The 21,762-nt window shown below is 45.1% G+C and overlaps 1 long non-coding RNA gene across 1 annotated transcript; it reads right to left on the reverse strand.

Annotated features, from left to right (window-relative positions):
• Window positions 1-1,729: 1,729 nt before the first annotated feature.
• LOC116443824 lies at window positions 1,730-13,988 on the reverse strand. Its single transcript, XR_004240068.1, has 5 exons — window positions 11,787-13,988; window positions 9,525-9,712; window positions 9,239-9,372; window positions 7,223-7,320; window positions 1,730-5,954 (listed from the first exon to the last, which is right to left on the reverse strand). It is a non-coding gene; the product is annotated as an uncharacterized LOC116443824 (long non-coding RNA).
• Between the last annotated feature and the right edge of the window lie 7,774 nt (window positions 13,989-21,762).

Below are 21,762 nucleotides of genomic sequence, written 5' to 3' on the forward strand. Positions count from 1 at the left end.
TGGAGCACGATTTAACCCTTTCCAAATTTTCATGCATTTGGTAACAATTTTGGGAAATGGGAAGGACATCCAAAGAACTGAACCTGCAGGGTAGGTGGGCTGGTGGTGAGTGCAGAGCCCACTGTCAGACCCCACTGCTGCTAGCAGGCAATGCTGCAGCTCATGGTACCAGTACATACAGAGCCTCTTTTCCCTCAATTCCCATATCCTAACAGCTTGTACAGGTCTCTAGCTTCTCACTTGCTATTTCCTTGTTCAAATGTCTGGGTTTTTTTGTTTCTCCTTGGGAAACAGCAGAGTGATGTGCAGGAAGGATTCCCTGATTCTGGTGAGTTCTGGAAATGAGTGCCACAATTGTCAGCCAGATGCCAAGAAACGCAAATCGTTCACAGGGAACAACTCACATTTGTCTCCTTAGCAGCTCTTCAGTTCTCCGGCACACTGTCAAGGGCACAGGGAGAGGGCAGGTTCATCAGGCACTGCTGGCCAGGCTTACAGGCAGCTTGCAGGCTTGGAGGTCTGACTGGATCAGGGCATGGGCAGGGCTTTCTGCATCCTGTGCTGCTGCTTTGACATCAAACTACTCAGGTCCAGTAGGCTAATATGGTTACCAGTTCATATATAGGAAAAGATGTGTTAAAACACCAGTTTGAAGGGCAGGACTGTTGTGAGGACCTGAGTACCTTTCTTCTGAGAAGGACCCTTGGCCTTGTAGAGCCATGGTGTCTGCAGGGCAGTAGCACTACCTTGTCCTAGGTGAGGACCTGCTGCCTATCCTATCCCAAATCTGCCCCAGCCTCCCTTTCTGTTTCCACACTGGGAGCAGAACATGAGACTGGTGTCTCTGTGGCTCTCCAGCCCCTGCTTTAACCAAAAGGATGTTTGTTTCCTGCAAAGGAAAGCAGTCAGTTGTCACACTAGAGGAAAATAAAACACAGGGCCAGACTGGTGTATTTTACACATCTGCATAGAGATTTCATCAGAGCTTAACCTGGCTCATCAGACCAAACCCTAATTTTGTACATCACTAGTGGACAAGCTCAGGGGACGAATGCAGGGACAGGGAGATGCTCAGTTTGTTCCCAGTGTGGTGTGTCACATAAGGCAGTCCCACTTGGAGTGAGCACTGGTTATCCTGAATTGAAAACGAACACTGACCATGTGGAGCTCGGGAAATTGAAAACTATGATATTAATGCTGCAGATATTACACATCCCTAGTGATCTGCTACTGAATGGTGCCACATGGCTTCACTGCGTGATGCTTGTCCGGCACATTTGTTGCTTTGGTGAAGGTTCCTCCAGAACACCCCATAGGCTGAGTCATTGCAGGTGGTCCTGTATGACTGTGAGAATCGGCAATTCATGGTAGCATTGGGTGGATCAGGAACATGGACTTTTTAGGTGGGGAAGGACTCACTGTCCGTGCCTAATGGTGGCCTTGGGAGTGGATTAGAGAACCACGCAGCAAAGCATCTTGACTCCACAGGGCTCCTGAATCTTCCTGTTATTTCTTGCAGTTCCTTTATCTGTATCCAATGCAGAATGGGTAATCATTCCCATTTCAGCCTAACGTCCCGTTTTCCTTTCTTTACACTATTACACATAGCAATCATTTTTGGCCACATACATTTTAATTTTTGTTAATTGAGGTATTTCTCACAACAAAAATCTTTCTAAGTCTGGTTACTGTTTTCCCTTATTGTGAATATTCATTCAGCACTTACCTTTGCCAAAGATGATGTAGTGCAAGCAGGTGTCACAGCCGTACTTTCAGCCGTATGGAAAACACATTTCATTTCTGACAGCGATCCTGCTGTTTCAGTAGAAGGCTACCCCATGCAGAGATAGGCTGGTTAGATCAAACTGTACTAATTGCAGAGTGATTTGGAAATCTGTTCCACTTGCAAACAGAACGAATCCAAGACTTTGTAACATTGAATTAACAAAGGTCACATTTCATAAATATTACCAAGCAATTTTCATAGATAACGCAGCAGGCTAGTTAATGATTAGAGCAGTAAACTTCTGACGTAAAGCCATGATGAATAAGGGACATATTTTTACAGCTTCCGTTATTATTGCCTCAGGGATCTTAACTAAAGGCAGCAGAAATTATTAGGGTCCAACATATCTTTAAAATCTAACCAATCAGGCTATATCTGGTCTTCCCAAAGGCTTTTGTGTTACAAACTAGAAAATTCAAGAGATTTTAGGGCATCAGTCAGATTCTCAATGGGAAAAAAAAAAGCATGCTGGTTTCAATCCAGTTCTACTGGACTCTGCAATGTAAAAACCAGCTTCAGTAAGTGGTGGAAATTGGCATAGTTCAGGTTAAGAAGGGATGGAACTCTCCCTCTTGCCCCAGCTGCTGGATCTGCTGGATCAGGGCAGAAAATTTTAGTAAAGATCTAGTTCTGCTTCAAAGACTGATCCCAGGGACTGGCTCCTCTCCTGAGACTGGGTCCAACACTGTTTCTTAGATGGGAAGGAATTACCTGAGCAGTAATCTTGATGAAGTCTGTGGGATTAGCTCTGTAGGGAAACAGTGTTGTACATTTTATAAGTAAAGGAAGGCAGTGGAATCAATCCTGGGATTAAACAGAAATCTTGGGCCCAGGTATAAACAGAGGACTTAAAACCAGTGAATGTAATTTTCCAGGACTTAATTAGGCATGATTTTTTCTGATAGCCACATACTCATAGACAACCTGTGTTTCTCAGGAGGGTTTTATCTTCTGTGAGCCATTTGTGTGTGAATTTGCAGGGTTAGAAAATCTTGGTATACAACTGTGACACAACTGTCATCCAGCAGTGCTTAAGGGTGGAGGGCTTGGGAATCAGAAAAATCCCAGCAGGAATTTTATTTTTCCTTCATCCAGAAGAAACCAACAGGGATGGAAAGTGGTTAATGCCAGTCTGTAATGCATTTTTGAGAGAAATGATGTGTGGAACATGCAGCTCTTTGTGAAACATGCAGTGATGTCCAGGTGCTTGGATGCAGAGGTGGAACCTGTTACATTTCCATTTGGGAACGCCATTTGATGAGATGAAATGTGAATTGTCCATGCAGTGACACCATTTGGACATGACAGGTTTTAATTTTCAATTTTTGGATGCTCATGCTCTGAGGCCATTCACAACTTAAACCTAAAAACGTAATTCCTTGAAAACTTAGTGCAATTAAAGTGACAGAAAAAAACCCCAAACAAAACAAAACCCCAACATTCATGCAAGTAGCATCTCAGCTGAACATAAAATAACCCTAATTGTGAAAGCTAGCCCAAAGCAGCATCAGGACCAGAGTTGGAAGAAACCTAGAAGGCTTTTCCCACAGCCAGACACAGGGGACCCCGACAGGCAGAGGGCCACTGCTCCCTGGAGAGCTCACCCTGCCTGCAGCCAGCACTTTCTCCAGCCCTGCCTCCATCCCAGCTGGAACGGGCTGAAAAATAACTGGAAGTTTCTTGTCAGAGCAGATGCACAGCACAGCCAGTTCTCCATTGACAAACGAGCAAAAGAAACAAAATATCACACTGTCATTTAAAAATAGCTTCAGCAGAAATACCACGGGCAGCGCTTTCACCGAGCAGAGATCAGCGGCTGATTAGGGAGGGTTATCGGCGTACCTGGTGCCGCATAAAACCCGATCCCGCTGCACGGCACTCTCACTCAGCTGGACAGATTGTGGGGTTGTGATGAATGCCTGAGAAACTCTAGAAGTTTTCTGATAATGCAGGAGTTTGAAACAAGGGGTTTCTGCTCCTCGCCTGCAATCAGCTTTAGGAAAGCTTCATGTGGTCTGATGGTGCCAAGTGGCATTTTTGGATTTCCGTGGGACAGGGCCATTCCCTGTTCATGCCAAATGCAAGAGCTGTGCAAGGGTGATCCCCCCGTAAATGATAGTGAAAGTGTTTGTAAAGGATAGACACCACTGCAAAGTTCAGCCCAGATCTGGGGACTTCCATAGGTGACATCTGTGCCTTTTAGTCATGCTCTGAAGTGGTGTAGTTTGAACGCAGACTTGACCATATGATTTTGGGAAGTCAACCCACTGAGTATTCTTGCAGGGTCATCAGTATCATTTTTAAAGCACAGCATGTGCAACAGGCAACAGTTTTCCAATGGCAGAGCTCAAATTTCATGATCCAGGATTTAGGGTCATTGCAACTTCTAACATTCCTTCTGGTCTTCCACCTCTTGATTCTGCTTATACAAAGAATTCAGGTATTAAAATGAATGTATTTTTTTTTAATCTGTTTATTGTAAAGTACTTAGAGCATAATTTAATTTGCAACTATTATTTGCATCTATTTGCATTATTCCAATTATTTCACCTGATAGGGGAATTAATATTCACTAGCTGAAGAAAATTGTGCAATGAACAAAAACATACCAGTTTGCTTAAGATACTCTTGACTATTTCAAGACAAAAGAAGAAATTGATGGAAAGAGATCAAGGGCAATCCTGAGCTTTTCTGAGACGGTATAATTTGTTAGTTTACCATAGTCCCCTCAAGACATACCTTGACCCATCACTTGCCTAAAACTTCATATCAGGAGCCATGGCTGAAATCCAGAGGCTTGAAACACTGTCAGTACTGAAGAAAGAAAACAAGTATACTAGAAGCAAAGCAACTGGACGAGTAGCTTTGCTAGGTCAAGTGTCATTCTCATGACCCTAAGATTAAAGATCTTTCCTGTTTTTATGTATCCTGACTGTTTTCAACACGTGACTGCAAAAGCAAAGCACAGCACAATGGAAATATGTGCAAAACCATCAAAACCACAGAAAGAGGCAAATCAGGTAACATGGTGACCTACGCTAAAGCAGGGAACCCCCAGCCTGGGGCTGCCCTTGCAGCTGGCACCTACCCACAACTGAATGTGTGCCCTGATGGTTAGATCCCATCACATGCAACGTGCTCAGGGGGGCAGAGTCCCTGCCTCCACAGTTAGGATTCAGGACACAGGATCTGCTGTCTTGCCAAAGCCACTTCATGGAGTGGGCAACACCCCAAGAGCACAGCACTGCTTGGAGTCAGCATGGCATTCCCCTGCCCCGAGGTACAGCTGCTCACAGTCATGTTGTGCAGCAAGTAGGGGGATGCAGAAGCCTCACTCTGGGTCTCCTTGCAGGAGCATAGCATCATCTTGCACCCATCCTCTCCCCTCCTTTTCTCCCATTCCCAGGAGCTTCGCCATGCAGCGTTCCCACCATTCTTTCTCTTCCAGGCTATCTTCAAAATGCTGCCTCGGGTGATTCTCTAATCTCCCGGGGAGCTGCATTTCCGAGACTTCTCTTCCTGCACAATGTCCATTCCCTGATGGGATACACATGGGCCATTTCTGGGGGCAGTGACAGATCCATCACACCACTGTGATTCCTGCTCTCCCATCATGAGGCCAGGGCGTTATTTGGGACTGGTTCTTTAATAAAGCAATGAGTTACTGTTCTTCAAGCTGAGGGAACAGCAAATGACACCTCAGGCCTTTCACTCCCAGGTCTGTTGCTTCTGCTCCAGGCACCACCTGAAAGGAAAACCAGCTGCCCCAGCTCACCCAGTAAACCAAAGGTGGGAAAATGCAACTCCCTCAGCACAGCCTGTAGCCATATCTACTCAGCGTGGACCAGTGACTCTGACAGTTCTGCTGCTGAGATCCCCTGAAGGAAGGAGAATACTGAATACACATTATCAAAATGCCTTTTAGCATTAGCAGGATACTCTGCTCCAGGCAGAGGAGGATATATACAAAGCCTTAAGCTGTTCCAGGCTTCACAGAGCAGCAGACAGCAAAATACGTGGCTGCATTGGGACATGTTGTTTTCAAAGCCCTGTGTGATAGCACCAAGTGGCATATATCAGAATTACCTGTCACAGACTGTAGGTCTCTGTGGCCATTTCTGCAGTCCCGGCTGAGCAGCAGCTCAAACTCTCTGAGACAGCGGTTACGCTGGAAAGAAGGCAAAGATGTAGAATGCAGGAGATGAGGAGATGGTAAAAAAGCACTAATGCCTGAAAAAAAAGTTGAAGTGCATCCCACTAGAAAGTAGTGCCGAGGATGTGCTAGGGCAGGAGCATGAGGGGCTTTCCTGCTTCCTGAGAACCCAAAACTTGCTTCAAGAGCTGCCTCCTTTAGCATCAATTTCACATTTTGGTTTTTCTGTATGAAGAAGTGGAGGACTCTGCTCCAACGTGCAGTTTCTGCAGCCCCGGGGGTGTCCAGTGTTTCTCTAAAACACTGCAAAGTTAAAGCTCAGCCCATCACCAGGGAACTGGTGGATCGAGGCCAGCAGCACATCCTCCTGGAAGCAGCTAATGACTGAGCTGCTAAATACTTCACATTCCTCACGGACACCAATCCAGACTCGAAGATGCACTACTGGAAACCTGACACGGAGGTTACTTAGCATAAGACATTTGCCTCAGGGAACTCTTCTGAATAGCAACAAGTCAAGTCAAAACCTCAGTCCAGACCTCACCTCCAGATCCAAGCCATATCCTGACCAGACTCAACAGCCTAAATGTGGGGAAACACAACCTGGGACCTCTGCTTGCTCTGCAGACCAACCCTTTGGCTCTGTATCCCAGGTGTTGAGCTATTGCCCACCTGTGGTATTTAAAGGCCTTTTTCCTAATTGCTCTCCACAGCTCAGGCTTCTGTTGAGGTGCCATCCTCCTCTCCAAAAGTCTCTGCCTGCCTTGGTTTAAGTAACTCATTGCAAGACACTCTAACCAGGGTTGTCTTAGAACATAGGTAGGTGTTGGTTTCTTTTCACCCTCCAGTTTGGGTGAAGTCACCATGGTGTGTGAGCAGGTTGGCAGTGAAAAGCAGCCTTGCTTGGACTTATCACTGCTGAACAACTTCTGGGCACTCTGCTATGGGAACTGAACAACATCCCATGGCTCTCAGAAGTATTTCCCATATAGGAGACCAAGATACTAAAAGCAGATTTTGTACAGTTCAACACCAACATGTCCTACTGAGAACAAAAGGTGTTGCTGTTAAATCAAGTCAAAAGTAATTTGTCCATGAACACAAGGTTTGGTGCTGGGATCAAGGTGCCAGGGCTCATAGCTACTACCCCAGTCTCTGCTCCAGCATTTGGGGGTCAGAGGGTGTGAGCAGCTGTATTTTTGGAAAGAAGTCCTGTTCTTAGCTGGATTCAAGCACAGAGCAATCAGGACAAGAGCTTCATAAATTCCTTTCCTTCTACCTACCTCACTCATCACTGACTTGTTCCCACAATTTTTGGCAGCCTCTAGCACCATTTTTCTTCTCCCCACAGACTTCTGTGCTGCTTCTGTGCAGAGGTAAGCTGCACAGAAAGAAAGAAAGACAGAAAGAAAAACAGCCAAGGTCCATATTTTAAGAATTATTGAATACATTCTGGTATCACTTATTTCTTAGAACAAGAAATCATTTGTATATGTCAAAAAACTAAAGAAAACCCTGAAGTGCTGAATTTTCCCTTTCTAGCATAATCGTTATTAAAAGAAGTTACCATTTGCTATCTGCTTCTTACAACACTACACCCAGGTGGTCTTTCCACTTGCCCCAGAGTTTGTCCTGAGGTGCTGCTGTGCTTTGCTCATTACTGCTAATGCTGTTGTTCTGCGGGGTTATGACAAGATGATGCAACACAGAGCTTTTCAAAACCAGGTTTCAGGAAAAGGAGAGACACATATCTCTCCAGTCTGTTGGGGAAAAGAATGAAAAATAAATTGCTCTGGTGATCTGCAGTTGCTGGCTATTAATTCCTTTGAGGATTTTGTATTGCTTCCAAGGCAAATACAAGATTAGCTGATGGAGTAATGGAGTAGTATGGGATACAGATCACATGGGGGTTCTTGTAACACAGATGTTGTTTATTTAGCCTATGCAGAGCAAACCTACTTACAGATGTAATTCTGTATGTTCAACATGATGTCTATGTGCCCAGTAGCTCCCCACTATAACCTGAGAAGTCAGGGATCCTGCCTTTGTGAGCCCTCAACTCCCAGGCAGGGACAGCTGCCCTTACACCCACCCCCTGCTCGAGCGGGTGCCCCATCAGGGAATCACTTGGCAAAATGCAGAAGTGAGCAGGTAAAAAAGCAACCTGGCTGCAGGAAGGCAAGTGGAAAACAGGTCTCAGTCACCTGAAAACTTCCTGCTGATTCACCCAGCTGCAGGGGCTGCCCATCCCAGCTGCACCAGTCAGTGGTGGTGCTTGGAAGAAATGCTGCTGCTGCTGTAAGAATGCCTCTATTTTGTAAAAGCATTTTCAGGATCTTCCAGTGCCAGATATCCAGACGTGCTAATGCAAAATGCATTAGCCCAAGCAGCAGGAGCTCCAGGGCTGCTGGCGCCATTGAGTTCCACTCATTTCATCTTTATTATAAATACTGCATTGTCGTCTCATTCTTTTCTCTCATCCTCTCTTTAGAAAAGAATTATAAGGCTCTAGTTGACTGGTCCCTTTGACTTAGTACAGTTGTTAAACCACAGGCAGTAAATACCTCTTTCAATTGTTTAAGGCGGATGTATTTATTTAATTGGAACAACCGAAAGAAATCTGTAAGAGCTGAAGAATCCCCCCTTTCACGGCAGCTCTGCTCTTCTACCTCTCAGCTGAATGCAAAAGGAACTCTTCCTTAAACCTGCCGCGTGAAATCAGCCCACCTTCAGACTCCCCACTCTCAGCTTAGTTTTTTTGTGGTTCAAGAAGTCTTGCAGTCTCTAAAGACTCACCGCCTACTTGCAAATAGTGATCTTTCACCAGGCAGATCTCAGCTGACAAATGTTAATTGTTATGCAAACTATCCAGAAGATGAGCTCTTCTCCCAGGACTGAAGGGCAGCCACCTCCCAGATGAAACGAGGCAGCTGTTCAAACAGTGCGGGGTGCGCTGCCCCGGCTGCCAGAGCAGCGGGAGAGCCGAGTGGTGCGAGCGGAGCTGGAGCTGTGCCATGCCACCATGGTTAACACCCCCGCTTTTGTGGAGAAAACCTCCACAGCACAGCTTGAGAACTTTAACTGACCCCACGCCACCAGGAAGATGATGCTGTTTCAGTGGAAAACAGATATAAAAAGTGTTTCTTTGGGCTCGTGCTGGGATGCTCCCCCCTTCAACCAGGAAAAACAAATCCTGATTGTTGGGGCAGGATAGGGACGGGAGAGCAACACTTTTCCCAAACCAGAGGATTTGAAAGTGACCAAGGATGCTGAGAATGCCATGCAAACCTTGTTCTTACCAGGAGGCAGGTCCTTGCCTGAGGCAGGTGGTGCTGTTGGGCCGTGGCTCCCACTGGAGTCCCCTAGGAAACTGGGAACCAGCTCCCCTTTTTCTGAAAGGCTCCATTGGTGCTGGTCATAACTCCACCACAGGCTGAAAGGAATTTTGAACGTGCTATCAGCTCATTTTTCCTTCCAGTCCCATTCCCTCCTCCACTGCTTCTTCCCTCCTCCACTGCTCCAGTGCAGGGTCTTTGGGATCACTATGAAGAATAAGAGTCATCCCAGAAAAACAGAGGGACTCACCACAGCTTGTAAAAACTGTCCTGACGGGGCTGGTGGTAACTCTGTGAGCAGCAGATCTTGCCCTTTGCCTGTGCCTGTCCAGCCCACAGAAAGCACAGCCTCAGTGCTAAGGAGGTGGTTCAGCAGTGCAGAACAGCTCCAGGAGTGAACGGTGCCACTTGCTGTTCCCATGCCTTGGATCAGGCTGGCTGCAGAGAAAATTTACATTTCAAGCCCTGTATGAGACATGCATAGAGACCACTAGTGTATGTTGCCAATTTATCTGTTATCAGCCACATCATTGTGCTTCTGGGGTAAAAACCCCACTTTTCTGGCCACCAGATAACATGGAAAAATGTTTATTCCCTGGAAGTTACGTAGGATAATTTTCAGGGGTTGCTGTGTTCCTGATGAATACATGGAGAACTACTTCTGTATGTGGCTGTGCTGAATTTCTGAGCACTGAACCAGGGCTTCATGCCATCCTGTATTCCTTGGAGTGGTTTCAGAGGTTTTGTCATTTGTTTGTTTTCATTTTAAAGACAGTTTTGTACTATTGCAGCAGGGAGCTTCAGTTTGGTTTTGTTCAGTTTGGGGTTTTTTAATAAATAAAATGCTTTATCCCTCCTGTACCTGCATTGTCTTCAGCTGTATAGGACTTCATGAGTTTGGCCCAGAGCATTATGGGACAAAAATACATAGAAAGGAAAAACAGAGGAAGGACTAAAAGTTGAAGATTCAGACAAGGAAAAGTTTGCAATGATTCTTACTTTCTTGAAATTGAATAGCAACATTTTCATTTATTTCAGTGGCAGCAGGACGGCAGTCTACTTAAAAGGGGAAAAAAAAGGCATTTAACCAAAAAAAGCTGTTCCCTCACATCTCCTTCCCTGCTTTTGCATCAGTTCCCAGTATCAGGCTGAGCAGAAGAGCCATGTGCTATTTCCATGCTCCACTTTGCCCTTCAACAGCTCTCTTTGGCAACTTATTTTACAAAATATGGGAAAACTCCTTCCCCAAAGGGCTGTATAGTCATGGATTCAGTTGCCAGGGCAGGCCATCCATTCTTCTCAGCAAGGGCACTTGGCTCAGCTCACAGTGTCTATGGTTGTTTTCAACTGAGACTGAGCTGATAAGGGGATTTCCTTTCAAGTGGAAAAGCATTAACTATATTTATATGCAGATAATTTCCTATTTGTTGGGTTTAGCTTAACAGGCTGAATTTCTGGCCTGTCTCTCCAGTGCTCTCCAACCACATGAAACATATTCACAATTGTCCGGGTGGGAGTTGTTTTGCCAGAAGCTGGAGAGATGCCACAGTGCAGCTGCTGTGGAAGGCAGAGGTGGAAGGACATGGCCAGTCCTCCTCACTCTGCTTTTTCTGTAAGGAAGTAACACAGAGCACAGCACCTGCCTAGCATTTGCTACCATGTTCATTACAGGTACTTGTGCCACTGACCCATCATTTGCCCATTATCTGGGCAAAGTATATGTATAGTATTCAAAAATTTTAAAAGAAAAATCCCTGAAGTATAACTAATGCCTGCTGAGCCACCTTCAGGCCTCAGTGATTTTGCAGGCAAGTAGGACCACGCTCAGCTAAGGAACAGGAGAGATTGAATTGCATGTGTAGTAGAGGAAGGATCTACTTAAAAAAACTGGTAGAAGATTCCCAAACTATTAATACCCAGGAGGAGGGGAATATCAAACCAGCAGTACTTCATGTTCACCTGGGAAACCTACTCCATTCTTCTCTGCAGGGATTTCCAGAGGATGAGACCCCAGTTCACAGCAAACTGATAATTATTAGTCTTCTCTGTATCCATTTACATTTGCAAAACACCTCAGAATCTCTCCCTGCAGGAATTGTTCATGCTTATTGTATTATCTGAGGGTTTTATATTGCATTCAGTTCAGTGACTGCCAGGGGAGTATGCTCTTGAGGTTTAAAGATTAAGCTTTTATTTAAATATAAATTCCTCTAATGTTGTACATCTGGTTTTGTTTAAACTCGTTTTAGAAATCCTTTGTTTTCTGGGTCCTTTACTGCTGGTCCATCTAAATCTCAGGCTGTGGATGTTACCAGCAGCTCTACCTGAGCCAATGTCCTTTCCAAGTTCAGGATTCTTCCAGTTTCAACCTCCTGGGAACTCATGTGGGGTGGATCAATGTACATGAAGGTTTTGCAGAGGAACATCCTAAAGTCACCTTTGTTTTATGCTCTGAAAGTCCAGAAAATAATAAAAACATCTCTGAAAAACAATAAATACCTGAATGCCTTACCCTTTCTGGGAACCCTTAGTGCTTCTTGAGTCCTTTGGTGTTTGGATCGGTGTCCTTCATGAAACTGCACATAGCTCTGGCCCACCCATCTCCACACAATTTTCATGTTCTAGAAAGAGGTTTTTTTCAGTTTTGGAGTGCTGCCTGTGCCTTCTGAAGTAGGATCTTGTCTCTTTATGTCTTTCAGTTTTGGAGTTTTCTGTTCTTTTCTTTTGAAATAGAAATGTTGTATGAAACCCCAAGAGCACTGAGGACAGTGCTGATGGTCCTTGATGGGTTGAGTTACAGCTGAGATAATTCCTCTGCTGTGAAACAGTCATTCATCAGCCCTGAAAGTTAAAGTTAACAGAAGAAGTCTTCAGAATTCAAATAGAATTTGTGCAGACATAGGCAGGTCCCCCAGACCTTGTGTGTATATGTACATATAAACACATATGCATGTACTTACATATGTCTGCATACACATGGGCAAACATGAATGAAAAAAGTATACATGCTGCATTCCAGCAGCAAGAAAAGTAAGCATCAATATAGAAAGTAGTATCAGAAAAAATCCAGTTACCATCACAGAAGAGACTATCTTCCTAGTCCTGCCAACTAGAACTGCATAACCCTGACTCTATATAGGAATTTAAATGGTGTAAAATAGCAACATTTTTTTAGCTTTTGGTTTTCTGGGAACTTTTCTCTTCTAGAGTTTCTCAGCTTGAGAAAGTGATAAACCACACAGTGGATTCTTGTACCTTGTGCAGCCATGCAAATTACATCTAGTTTTCCCATGCCCAGTTTGAAATACAGTTCCCATCCTACTTAACCATGTCCTGCTGTGAGACAATACAGTATTGAGAAACACTTGAAGCTACAATAGCAACAATGCAGATCTTTTGTTTTATCATTAAGTGGAATGAATCCCTGAGGACTCAAGGGAACTCCACAGAAGCCTGATGTATGCAAAAAGAGGCTGGTTATGGTAAACAAGGTTAGAGGTATGTGAATAGTCAACATGCACGTTCACACAATGAGTAGACAAATGCCCAGTATGATGGGAATTTTGGTGAGGGAGCCTTCCTTCTTGCCTGTAATAGAGACAGAGGGATAATATCTATCACCGTTTATGAGATCTCAGGTGGAGGAATGTAAATATATCAATGCTCCTTCCATTTGAGGCTGCACATGGACCCTGACTGAGCTACAGCAGAGGCCGAAGTATTTCACCGTTAGCATGTGAGATCTCCAACTGCAAGTCAACTGTATTGAGCCAGGTAGATGTTTCTTGTTGCTCCCTGGCCCTGGTGAAAAGTTTGCAGAGGGGAATAAGCATGTCCTAACAGTGAGAGCAGGCTGGCATGAGAGCTGGGGACAAGCCTGGATCCAGAGCTCTGCACAGGAAAAGCAGCAAAGGAAGGTGGCGTTCCACAGAGCTCTCAGAAACAGACATGGAAATCCCAATAATAGGACCAAGGTGGCCACATTCAGGCAATCAGACCAAGCACAGGAGCAAAACCAGGTTCAGCCATAGCCTTTGACATGTCCTTTTTGAGAATAGCAGGCTCGAATCTTCTGCATCGACATCTGCAGTAAATATGTTTCTTTCTAAATGTCTGCAGTTCAAAAACAAAACCAGTCTACAAGATGTCAGTGCTCATCTTCCGCAAGAGGTAGATCAGTCAGGTTGTCAATTAAAAGCATTCACTGAAGGTGAGCTGTGGATAAATTAATCTAATAGGAAAGCTCCATAGGTCAACAGCTTCCAGTCAGGGAGGAGGGAATGCCACAGCACATTGCTTGTGATTGCACATGATGGTAATGCTGTCTGTAGTCACCTGAAGGCAACATCCCTGGATATGTTAATGACACCTCTGCCTGCAGCCTTCGTGGTGCTGTGGTTCAGCATGTTTGAGCTGAAGGTTTGTTTCTGTACTGACCAAAGATCTTGCGCTACAGAAATGCCCGCATGAGCATCCTGGGTGGCTGTCTGTGCTTGGGAAGCATCTCCTCCTCATGTACCAGAAGAGCAACTGTCACACACCCAAGAGGAGATGAAAATGGGTTGTTCTGTAGACTACTATATGGAACCAAGATTACAAGCAGAGAAGATGCAGTCTGACACAGGACATCACCAAAATACAAACTGCTGGAAATCCTCACAGAGGTCAGCAGGATTCGGCACTAGTTGGCTAAACCTCCAGGGATTAGTGGGTCCTGTATGCTCTGCAACCTGGTCCAAAAGCACCAGCTATGGACTGTGAGCTGCTCCAAGGACCCCACAGCCTGAAGAGGTGGACTCTGACCCTTCACAGTGAAGTCCTGCCCTCTGAAGCAGAGGTGGCCCAAGATGACTGAAGATCAGTTCACTGGCCAGATGTCCAAATAAGAAGTAATGAAGATTTCCTGTCACCTCTGAAAAGCAGCAAAGGTGGAAAAATCTCAGGTCAGAAGCAGCAGGGTTTTAGGCACACTTGCTTGCAGTGATGCTTGAAAGTAGAACTCATTCTTCCAGCCACAAGCAAGATAAGAAGACAATTCATATCAAACACAGCTGAATTTGGGGAAATATTCATATGAGTTCACAGGACATAATTTGAAACTACAGGACACAAAATGACATGATCACATGCATGATGTGGGAGAAGCAAATCTTCACACAACCTACCTCAGAACTTCAGGAGAAGAGATGCAAAAATCCAGATGCTCAGAAATACTCTGCTGGACACATGCCTCAGATGATGTTTTGTTGCTTAATATAATGTTTAAAACATTATATTATTGGCTGATGTTCCTCAACCAATCAATTCACATCTGTTTTTTTTTTTTTAAACTACTTCATATTTATCCTCCCAGAGAATTTCGAAGCACTAGTAGATGTTTTCAGAGATGCAAAAGGAATTCTGGATTCATTTGGTTGGGGTTTTTTTTCAGGATGAAGAGGATTTTGAGAGCAAAATCAGTTTACATTTACTCACCAAGGTCTTTATTTTATAATATGGACACCAGACATGGGAGACATGAATACGGAAAAATAATGATGGTTTCTCTTGTGAACTGAAAGGCACCTTTTATCCATAAAACATCTCAAAACAATTACAGTCAAGTAATGAAAAAATCCTCGAACAGGAGACAACGGGTTTGTCACAATTCAGACAAATATTTGTTATGCAAAAGCAACTCTTATTTTAAAAGGCAGTGCAGGATATTTGGGAATGTTCTCAAGAGCTCTGTTCCTATCTCTGCAGAAATATAAAATGACATATTTTGACCATTTGCATCACAGCAACAGGTCATGCACTCTGAAGGCACCATGGCTGGGTGCAGGAGCTGCTTCTGCCAGAAATCGTAGACGTTTTACGTCATGCACATTCTGGTGTTTCCCGTTACTGTTTTCTTTCAGTTTAGGGATAATCCAAGATGTATGTGTCTTGCCATTTAAAACCAAGAGAAAAACCACAACAGTATTTTCCATGTAAGCCAAAATGTTTCACATGTGCCAACTGCCAAAGCAGACAAAAGGGCTTTGATCATAGTCAGACACCATAACTAGCTACTTGTTTTAATTACAGAAAGTTTTAGCTATTATTACACGACAGGCTGGCACATTCAGCACATGACATAATTTTATGAAAGCTTTTCATTTCTCTCAGCACAGCTCCAGCCCTAGGCTATTCCACTCACAGCACAACCATCAGTTTGAACGAAGCCAGGGAGATACCAGACCAAGACCTACAAAACTCAACCATACACCAACCCCACTTCCAGCTGGGTTGGAAGAGCATAATTCTCAGTGCCCCAGCCAGGGCAGAGCTGTGAACTGCCTAAAGATTATGTGTTTTCTTTTGTTCTTTTAATTTTTCAGGGTGAAACAATTCTAAATCTCTAGGTTTTTTTGGATATATTGTCTATTGCTTTACTTGATGTTGTCCTTCTATTTATAGTACAGTAGCTGTTTTAAGTGACTGATGAGTTAACCCCCAAAATATTGGGTGTTTTTGTGCCTGAATCACTGTCAGACCACCAAAAAAAACCAGCCATAGCACGGGTCAACCCAAACATTTTTATAGGTGTTCCTGGGCTACCACATGTTTTCATCTCTCTTAGCAATACTTGAATTTTTGGCAAAGCTTTCTGTGAACAAACTTGCAAGAGCACAGATGAACAGCAAATCAAAGGGGCTGTGACGGTCCTAAAAAAGGCTCTGTGATTTCTGTTTGAACAAATGCCTATGAAGACTCATTTTCTCATAGCTCTGGAGCTCTAATCCTCATCTATTCAGCCCATTGGAGAAAAATACCAAATCACATCCCCTATCACTGCATCTAATTTCAAATGAAATCAAATAAGCGTAGTAAAGAGAATAAACACAAATAATTTGTGGCAACAATAACATAGGAACTGGTTTGAAAGAATATCTTTCCTTTGGAAAACACTGGAAAGCAGTGTCAGAGTTTAATTTCAGAGATTTCTGTTTAATGTCAGAGATTAATTTAACAGCCATTAAAACATCTTATTAACTCAAGTGCTAATTGAGTGCTTGGCAGGAGTAACAGAGCACTGCCAACCATACACATAAAAATGGCTAGAATTTGAAGAAATTCTGTGGTTTAACATTTTATTACTGTTATAACTTGCCGTATATGTTTAACTGGCTTAGGTGGCCTTACCTGCCTCCTTTGTACCTGTTTGGAAGATGCCATGCTCTGATGGCACAAAGTCTCAGCTGCCCTTAGGAAAAATTCAGTCCATTTGCAGTCCTTTTGGCTGAGATCTTCCAGATTGAGCTGAAACACAAGCTTTGCAGTGATGCCAGAGTTTGCAGGCAGAAAGGTGCAAACTGCTGAGCTTTGGGAATTCTCAGTGCCATGACTGCTGACACAAAGGGCACTGAGGGAGGGAAGGTGAGCATTGGGGGAACAACTGCCCCAGCTGTTCCAGTAAAGGATCCACGCTGACCACCACCCTCCCAGGACTGGTACTGAGTTCCAGAGTACCACAAAATTTTATATTTTTCATACATGGAAATCTGCACTCTGTAGGGAGGAGTTAGACTAGCAATGCTCCTTCCTCTGTATTCGACCCTCAACAGTGATAGTTTGTGGTTGACACATGTTGCTTCCTGGGTCCTCTCATCCCTTGCACCCATAGCCTGTGAAGGCACCCTATCATGGCTTCAGACTGAGAGAGGATGGCCACAGATTGCTGTACTTTGCTTTTGCAGAAGCAGAGATCACCTCCACCCACTTCTCCACCAGCACCCATGGCAGGAGGAAAGCAAGTTTTTCCTGTTCGAGAAAAGCCAAGGCACCATATAGCCTAAATTTTGCTTGAGACCTCAAGGGAAGTATATCCTACCACTGAAAGTGTTACAGGGACACTCACCTCCAGACCTCTCCCCTTGATGATGGCAAATGGAGGTGGGTGGTAAGGACCTCACTCCTTTAGGGCAAGCCCAAACTTCAAGTCACATCATGTAAATTGAGCACAGGCAGGACATCATTTGAGCTCAGCCCACCCTAAACACACAACACATACTTTGAGACCAAGTGAGAGAAAGCAATACAGATGAAAATTTAAGGGTCATGAAGTTTGTCATGTTTTAAAACACCTTAAGCTGTTTTCTAGCCCTCAGCAGAGACACAGCCCTAGGAATTTGTGTTTAGATACACAGAAAGCAATGGATGAAGCCCGGATTTGTGGGCAGGCCACTGGCTGACCCAAGCTCCTGACCTGTGTGTGGCTGCAGCACATGCTCCCAACCACTGGGAGTCTTTGTTGTGATTGCTGTACCTGCTTTGAGCATGGCTTCCTCCAGCTCAGCAGCTGCAGTGATGGTGGTTTCACACGCAGCTGCCTCGAGCCTATAGTCAGTAGCTCCTGAGAGGTTATTTAGCTCAGGCTTAAAAGCTGCCCTTGATGAAGCTCCAGTGAAGAATGATCTAAGCAAGAGTGACCAGTGCAGGGCTGGAAGCTGTACCTGGGACAACATTCAGGTTGCCAGTCTTGCACAGGTACCCAGCACAGGTTATAAAGTGGTTCAGATTGTCTAATCCACTGGGAACCTTGTTCAGAGGAGGGAGCAAGGTTGTGCTTCATGTCATCTTCCCCAGCCACCTAGATATGACCAGCCACCAAACAGCTAGTGCTTATTAATAAACTTGCTTAAGGAAATTGGCTGGAGTCTTACTTTGCATTGTGCTGAATGAATTGAGCTAAATATAATCCAGAGCTCGTTTTGCTGGGTAACAATGCAAGAGAAACTTCCTGTTCTAGCAGAAATCCCTGAGTTTAAAAGTAGAAGCTTCTCTAGGCTGGGTGAAATTCTTCAAATCTCAAGATACATTGAGGTCACTCTAAATTCCTCTTTCCTCCAAATACAGATATTATTTTAATACCCTGTGTGAGGAGTAATGTAGTGTCTCTCTTAGAACCCAGCTGAAAGCACAAGTTGATTTAATCAATGAGCTCTCAGATACAAAGGTACTTCTTGGCTTAAAACCCAAATTCAATAATTATTTTTTCAGCTGAACTGGAATAAAGACATTATTTAAACATGTATCTGTCATCTCACACTGCCTGCGGCTGGCTGTTGGATATCTATTTCTCAGCAGCACCGTGGCAGCTCTTTATGTAAAGGGAAAAAAACGTAACCATTTCCTCGCATGACTTCATTTTGGGATTATAGCTCCTTACTCCTCCTTCCCTGGAGCATCCTGTCAGGAGATGGTTTCAGGTGCTAACAGAGCCTATGGTGAGTGTGCAAGTGCACTCTGGTCTTTGCAAACAGGCCTGTTTGTGTGGCAGATGTGCAAAATAAAGGGCCTCAGCATTTGATTTTTTTGCTCAGCGCAAAATGAACCACAGGCTGGTTGGGCTGCAGGAGAGAGGGGATCACTGGAGAACTGGGAGCTCAGTAGTGGCACCACTGCCAGGGCTAGGATTCAGGAGATTGAGCCCTGTAAAAATACTTTAATCCTGCCAGGCTCCTCTTCTTCATTTTGCCATTGGTTACATTACTGACCCATCAACTGTCTGATGAGTTTTCCAGGATCAGCTTTGATCCCACAGTACTGACAGTGTGGGATCCTTGCAAAGACCTGTGCACTAGGAGAACAAGGACCTGATCTGTGAGTCCTTTTTTTAGCTCTGCAGGTGCAAAATCTGGTCTTTTCCCTCTGTGGCAGTGCATGCATACTGGACCTGAACTCAGTATTGCCAATAAATACTGACTGTTCTTCTCTTCTCTGTGTAGCTGCAAGATGGTGTTGGACTGCATTCAAGCCCCATGGGGCTGTGGTGATTCCCTTAGAGGAGGAGGTCAAGGTCGTCAGGTGAACCACAGTTGTTGTGGGTGGGGTACTGAACACCTAATGGATGGTAGACGTTTTTAGGAGGCTTTAAAGCCAGAATAAGATTTGGTGAGGCCCCTGGGCAGAGCCAGCTTGGTCCATTTACTTCACACACCTGGGGTCAAAGCACTGGGTCAAGGGGTACAAACAAGGAGGAGGCAGAAACTGGTGGGGTGAAAACAGAGATGTGTGTTGGAAGTGAAGAGTGAGCAGGAGGCTGTGACCTCAGGGTAGGAGTGAAAGGAGGTGTAAATAAAGAGACACACTGGATACCTGATAGGGACCTTCCAGTGATCTCTTGGATGTCTCCTGTACAGGAAAGTTCCCAGGAGGCTCCTGGGAGGCCATGGGCTTGCTGTGCTCCTGTGCCATATCTGTAGGGCTTGCATAGATGGGTAGTTGGGTCTGCAAGATTTAAGCATGACCACAACAATGTATTTGCTAATCCTCTGCTTCTGAAGGGCTTCAGGTGTACATAGACAGATCACCAGCAAGATCTGCAAGATCTGAGGCATTGCTGGTCTTTTCAAGGCTGGGTGACAGCCATGCTGCTGTGGAGTAGACTTAGGGGAGAAAAAACCTCAGTAGCCTTCAAACCAAGGCAGCAGCACTCGGGTGCAAACTACTGCCTTGAGCATAATTCCACCTGAGCTGAACCTGCAAGAGGAAGTCAACATTATCAGTTTCAGTTGCTCCTGCAACACTGGTGAGTTTGATAGTTAAGAGCAGCTTTCAAAATCTGTATGCGTGCTCTCTCTATCACCTGTCCACCAAGGGGTGCTTGGCCTTTCAGCCTGGAGCAGCATCATGCAGCACTCTCCCTCACTGTCCCATGGCTGTGATTCTTCAGAGGGGACTTTCCCCACTGTGGGGCTACCTCTACCTGCTGAATGATGAACACGTAGTCTGGAGCTTGGGCTCCAGACAGAGCCTTGGACAGAACCTGAGGTGCTCTGGCACAGCCACAGTCCCTGAGTGTGGAGATGGAGCTTGAGAAAGACAGGGCTGGAGAAAGACAGGGCACACTGCTGTCCATGAGTAACTGAGATGGCTTTTGTACCCCAGTCAGGCCCTGCAGAACCCCCCGAGCTGTGGCGAGTGGCTGGAGGATGCAGGAGCAGATTTCGTGCTCTCGCCCTGTGCTTTGATGCTCATGGCTAATGAGTTAATCAGCTGCTTGTTGTCATGCCTGAAATATAAATAACAATCAACAAGCAGAGGATGAACTGGTAAAATAAAAACAAACACAACCACAGGATGAACTGAAAAGAGCAAAACATTTTCTGGCATGTACTCCTTTGACTGCAACATCAAAGATCATATTAAGATTCTTGTAGAAGGTTATTTCTCTGGGTTTCTTAGCTCCAAAATTACCAGGAGTGTCAAAATCCATTTGCAAGAAGACCTTCTGGGGAGGAGGATGCTGCTAAAAGGGCAGAGATGTTTAATATTTCACGAAGGGCATGCACAGACTAACGCACAGTTCTCAAAACATCCTCATTAAAATGCTTTAATTAACATTGGTTCGAACACTGGCAGACTTGGAGCTTCACATGTCTCGGATACATTGGGGGTGCTGTGCACTGCTCAGGTCCCAATGGGAGCAACCTTTCCCGCTGCCAGGGGAAGGGATGCATCTTTACCCCCCTCACAATCTCCTTCTATCACCACGTTGAATTTCCTCATCTCAAAGGCCCAATAAATATTTTTTACCCGACCACATGCCAGCTGAGTAACCATTCATGCAAGAGCAAACGAAGTCAACAGTGTAAAGGGAGCAGCAGAGATGATCCTTTCCCTTTCAAAGGCTATAGTTTCAGCTCCCCAGTGTCAATAATCTCATTAACCAACTATCTGGCATCTGGACTAGGCACCCCTCTCCTCCCACACACGCACAGGGAGTGCTTCCCAGCCCTTGGCCACCTTGTCTGTATTTTGGAGAAAGGACACGGAGAGGGCTTCAGACCAAGACAGACAACAGAAAAGCAGGGGCACAACCCCATTTATATGAGGTCTTTTTTAAAATGGAAAGAAGATGCTTGTTTTCTCACCCTTAAGAGACAGAGTGCCTTACATTTTCTAAAAAACTGAGTTAATTCACGAAAAAAGAGATGTAAGAAAACGTGCGTGGAAAAATATCCCCAGTGCTTATTGTTCCTTGGGCCAAGAAGGGTTTTGGGGCTCTCCAGGGCAGTGCCCTGCTCCAGTGGTGTGAGGTTATGCAAGAGCTGAACATCCACAGTGACTGTGGGATACCTGGTGCTGCCCATCCCCCACCCCATCATGGGCACTCACTTCCATCCAGGAACTCCAGCCTGCCCTGACATCTGCAGCGGCACAGACCACAGGGAAAGGTCAGGGAGTAAAAGGGCCAACAAGACCAGCCAAATTTCCTGACAGCAGCAGCCCATGAGGAAGTGCCCTTTGCCACCAGCCACTTTATCTGTGCAGAGATAAGAGGAAGGGGTCTGCTCTCCAGGCAGGCTGCTGCCCTTCCCAAGTACTGCTGCCACCTCACAGCAAAGCCATTGAGGAGCTGGGTAGCAGCTTGTTCTGCACTGCCTTTTGCAGTGATTTTTAACCCAGGCTGGGGTCACATTCCCAGCAACTTCCTTTGGTCAGCACTGACCTAGCGGCAA

This window comes from Corvus moneduloides, chromosome 5, assembly GCF_009650955.1.
Source record: "Corvus moneduloides isolate bCorMon1 chromosome 5, bCorMon1.pri, whole genome shotgun sequence".
In the NCBI taxonomy this organism is placed as follows: Eukaryota; Metazoa; Chordata; class Aves; order Passeriformes; family Corvidae; genus Corvus; species Corvus moneduloides.